The sequence below is a fragment of the Heptranchias perlo genome, chromosome 12 (genome assembly GCF_035084215.1).
Source record: "Heptranchias perlo isolate sHepPer1 chromosome 12, sHepPer1.hap1, whole genome shotgun sequence".
Classification (NCBI taxonomy): Eukaryota; Metazoa; Chordata; class Chondrichthyes; order Hexanchiformes; family Hexanchidae; genus Heptranchias; species Heptranchias perlo.
In genome coordinates, this window is record NC_090336.1 from 74,795,884 (window position 1) to 74,800,769 (window position 4,886).

Sequence of the window (4,886 nt, forward strand, 5' to 3'; positions counted from 1 at the left end):
TGTCGGTGTGTCTCTCTGTCAGTGTGTCTCCCTGTATCTGTGTCTGTCTGTCTCTCTCTCTGTCTGTGTGTGTGTCTCTCTCTCTTTTTTTCTCTCTCTGTTGGTGTGTGTCTCTGTCTCTGTGTCTCTGTCTGTATGTCTCACTCTCTCTTTGTATGTCTCTCTCTGTGTCTGTATGTCTCTCTCTCTCTCATTGTGTGTGTGTCTCTCTCTGTCTATATGTCTCTGTCTCTATGTGTCTCTGTGTCTGTGTGTCTCTCTGTATCTGTGTCTGTATGTCTCACTCTCTCTTTGTATATCTATCTCTCTCTCTCTCTGTCTGTATGTCTCTCTCTCTCGCTCTCTCTCTATCTCTCTCTGTGCCTGTATGTCTCTCTCTCTCTCTTTGTGTCTGTGTGTATGTCTCTTTGTCTGTGTATCTGTATATCTCGGTGTCTGTATGTCTCTCTGTTTTTCTGTCTCTGTGTCTGTATGTCTCTCTATGTCTGTGTGCGTGTCAGTATATCTATATGTATCTCTTGTGTGTGTCTATATGCCTCTCTGTGTCTGTATGTCTCTCTGTCTCTGTTTCTGTGTCTGTGTGTGTCCGTCTGTATCTCTCTGTGTGTGTGTGTCTATATGCCTCTCTGTGTCTGCGTGTGCATCTGTATGTCTGTCTGTGTCTGTGTGTCAGTATATCTCTCTGTATGTATATGTATCTCTGTGTGTATGTGTCTGTATGTCTCTATGTCTGTATGTTTCTGTCTGTGTGTGTCTGTGTGTCTCTCTGTGTCTGTGTGTCTCTCTGTGTCTGTATGTCTGTGTCTGTGTGTCTCTGTGTCTCTCTGTTTCTCTCTATGTCTGTGTGTGTCTGTGTGTATCGGTGTGTCTCGGTCTCTGTTTTTGTGTGTGTGCCTGTATGTCTCTGTGTCTGCGAGTCTCTCTGTCTCTCTGTGTCTGCGAGTCTCTCTGTCTCTCTGTGTCTGCGAGTCTCTCTGTCTCTCTGTGTCTGTGTGTCTCTCTGTGTCTGTGTCTCTCTGTGTCTGCGTGTCTCTCTGTGTCTGTGTGTCTGTGTCTGTGTCTCTCTGTGTCTGCGTGTCTCTGTCTCTCTGTGTCTGCGAGTCTCTGTCTCTCTGTGTCTGCGAGTCTCTCTGTGTCTGTCTGCGTGTCTCTCTGTGTCTGTATGTCTCTGTCTCTCTGTGTCTGTATGTCTCTGTCTCTCTGTATCTGCGTGTCTCTCTGTGTCTGCGTGTCTCTCTGTGTCTGCGTGTCTCTCTGTGTCTGTGTCTCTGTCTCTCTGTGTCTGTCTGCGTGTCGCTCTGTGTCTGCGTGTCGCTCTGTGTCTGCATGTCTCTGTCTCTCTGTGTCTGCATGTCTCTGTCTCTCTGTGTCTGTGTCTCTGTCTCTCTGTGTCTGCGTGTCTCTCTGTGTCTGCGTGTCTCTCTGTGTCTGCGTGTCTCTCTGTGTCTGCGTGTCTCTCTGTGTCTGTGTCTCTCTGTCTCTCTGTCTCTCTGTGTCTGCGTGTCTCTCTGTGTCTCTCTGTCTCTCTGTGTCTGCGTATCTCTCTGTGTCTGCGTGTCTATCTGTGTCTCTGTCTCTCTGTGTCTGCGTGTCTATCTGTGTCTGCATGTCTCTCTGTCTCCCTGTTTCTGTGTGTCTGCGTGTCTCTGTGTCTGCGTGTCTCTCTGTGTCTGCGTGTCTCTCTGTGTCTGCGTGTCTATCTGTGTCTCTGTCTCTCTGTGTCTGCGTGTCTCTCTGTGTCTGCGTGTCTATCTGTGTCTCTGTCTCTCTGTGTCTGCGTGTCTATCTGTGTCTGCATGTCTCTCTGTCTCCCTGTTTCTCTGTGTCTGCGTGTCTCTCTGTGTCTGCGTGTCTCTCTGTGTCTGCGTGTCTCTCTGTGTCTGCGTGTCTCTCTGTGTCTGTGTCTCTCTGTGTCTGTGTCTCTCTGTGTCTGTGTCTCTCTGTGTCTGCGTGTCTCTGTGTGTCTGTGTGTATCTGTCTCTCTGTGTCTGCGTGTCTCTGTGTGTCTGCGTGTCTCTGTCTCTCTGTGTCTGCGTGTCTCTCTGTGTCTGCGTGTCTCTCTGTCTCTCTGTGTCTGCGTATCTCTGTCTCTCTGTGTCTGCGTGTCTCTCTGTGTCTGCGTGTCGCTGTCTCTCTGTGTCTGCGTGTCTCTCTGTCTCTCTGTGTCTGCGTATCTCTGTCTCTCTGTGTCTGCGTGTCTCTCTGTGTCTGCATGTCTCTGTCTCTCTGTGTCTGCGTGTCTCTCTGTCTCTCTGTGTCTGCGTATCTCTGTCTCTCTGTGTCTGCGTGTCTCTCTGTGTCTGTGTGTCTCTCTGTCTCTCTGTGTCTGCGTGTCTCTCTGTGTCTGCGTGTCTCTCTGTCTCTCTGTGTCTGTGTCTGCGTGTCTCTCTGTGTCTGCGTGTCTCTCTGTCTCTCTGTGTCTGCATATCTCTGTCTCTCTGTGTCTGCGTGTCTCTCTGTGTCTGCGTGTCTCTCTGTCTCTCTGTGTCTGCGTGTCTCTCTGTGTCTGCGTGTCTCTGTCTCTCTGTGTCCGCGTGTCTCTCTGTGTCTGCGTGTCTCTCTGTCTCTCTGTGTCTGCGTATCTCTGTCTCTCTGTGTCTGCGTGTCTCTCTGTGTCTGCGTGTCTCTCTGTGTCTGCGTGTCTCTGTCTCTCTGTGTCTGCGTGTCTCTCTGTGTCTGCGTGTCTCTGTCTCTCTGTGCCTGTATGTCTCTGTGTCTGCGTATCTCTGTCTCTCTGTGTCTGCGTGTCTCTCTGTGTCTGCGTGTCTCTCTGTCTCTCTGTGTCTGCGTGTCTCTCTGTGTCTGTGTCTCTCTGTCTCTCTGTGTCTGCGTGTCTCTCTGTCTCTCTGTGTCTGTGTCTCTCTGTCTCTCTGTGTCTGCGTGTCTCTCTGTCTCTCTGTGTCTGTGTCTCTCTTTCTCTCTGTGTCTGTGTCTCTCTGTCTCTCTGTGTCTGCGTGTCTCTCTGTCTCTCTGTCTCTCTGTGTCTGTGTCTCTCTGTCTCTCTGTGTCTGTGTCTCTCTGTCTCTCTGTGTCTGTGTCTCTCTGTCTCTCTGTGTCTGCGTGTCTCTCTGTGTCTCTAGGTGTCTGTGTATATCTGTCCCTATCACATGATCTTTTGGTAGTTGTGATTTTCTTACAGTTAGTGAGATGATGAACCCAACTCCTTTTCCTGTGAGTGACTTGTTCTTGTGGTTTTTATAACTCGTACATCCCACAACAGCTGGAAGAATGAGGCCCCTCCGAGCATCTCCCGAATCACATTCTCTCACCTCACCTCAAATGGTCGCTCTGTCTGGAACTGGACTTCCTTATTTTATTTTAGGATTTGCTTATTGTTGGCTTTTTCGTAACGTTTCAACAGAAAAATGCGGATTGCACAAATAAAATCTGCAAATATTTTTCCCGCCAGTTGACAGTGAGTACCGCACTGTCCCGACCAGCTGCAGACCAGAACCCCCTCTACTCTGCCTCAGCTTCAGCGTCTTAACCCCTGCCTCAGAGAGCAGCCCCTTCGCCACAGTTTAAAACCTTCATTTCCTCAATCGCCCGTTTCAGCCCGAGTGAGACTGACGTTATTCCCTGTGATGTTAGATTGTAACTTTAAACCTGTGACATTCTGCTGCTCACCATTTTACACAGTAACTGAGGGACAGGAGGAGGCCATTCAGCCCCTCCAACCCGTTCCGCCATTCAATTAGATCATGGCTGATCTGTATCTTAACTCCCATTTACCCGCCTTGGTTCCGTGACCCTTAATCCCCTCACCCGACAAAAATCTATCGATCGCAGTTTAGAAATTTTCAGTTCACCCTCAGCCCTGCTTTTTGGGGGGAGAGAGTTCCAGATTCCCACTCCCCTTTGTGTGAGGAAGTGCTTCCTGACATCACCCCTGAACGGCCTGGCTCTCATTTTAAGGTTCTGCCCCCCTTGTTCTGGACTCCCCCCACCAGAGGAAATAGTTTCTCTCTATCGACCCTATCGAATCCTTTAATCATCTTAAACCCCTCGATTAGATCACCCCTCAATCTTCAATACTCGATTTTAATCATTCCACATTGGCGGCCGTGCCTTCAGCTGCCTGGCCCCAATCTCTGGAATTCCCTCCCTAAACCTCTCCGCCTCTCTCTCCTCCTTAAAACCCACCTCTTTGACCAAGCTTTTGATCACCTGTCCCTAATATCTCCTTATGTGGCTCCATGTCAAATTTTGTTTGATAATCGCTCCTGTGAAGCGCCTTGGGACGTTTTACTACGTTAAAGGCGCTATATAAATGCAGGCTGTTGTTGTTCTACTCCACTCAGGTCTCAGTGAGATTACTGCGGCCTAAGAAACGATGCTCACCAAAATGTAAGTTACTGACATGTGGCTGATTTTGGATCCGAAAACAGGTGGAAATCTCTTCCAGAGTGACTCACAGAGACGGGAGAGAGCAGGAGAGAGAGGGAGACAGAGAGGGAGAGAGAGCGGGAGAGGAGAGAGAGCGGGAGAGGGAGAGAGAGCGGGAGAGGGAGAGAGAGCGGGAGAGGAGAGAGAGCGGGAGAGGGAGAGAGAGCGGGAGAGGGAGAGAGAGCGGGAGAGGGAGAGAGAGCGGGAGAGGGAGAGAGAGCGAGAGAGGGGGAGAGAGAGAGAGGGGGAGAGAGAGAGAGAGGGGGAGAGAGAGAGAGAGGGGGAGAGGGAGAGGGAGAGGGAGCGGGAGAGGGAGAGGGAGCGGGAGAGGGAGAGGGAGCGGGAGAGAGAGAGAGGGGAGAGAGAGAGGGGGAGAGAGAGAGGGGGAGAGAGAGAGGGGGAGAGAGAGAGAGGGGGAGAGAGAGAGAGGGGAGAGGGAGAGGGGGAGAGAGGGGAGAGGGGGAGAGGGAGAGGGGGAGAGAGGGAGAGGGGGAGAGAGA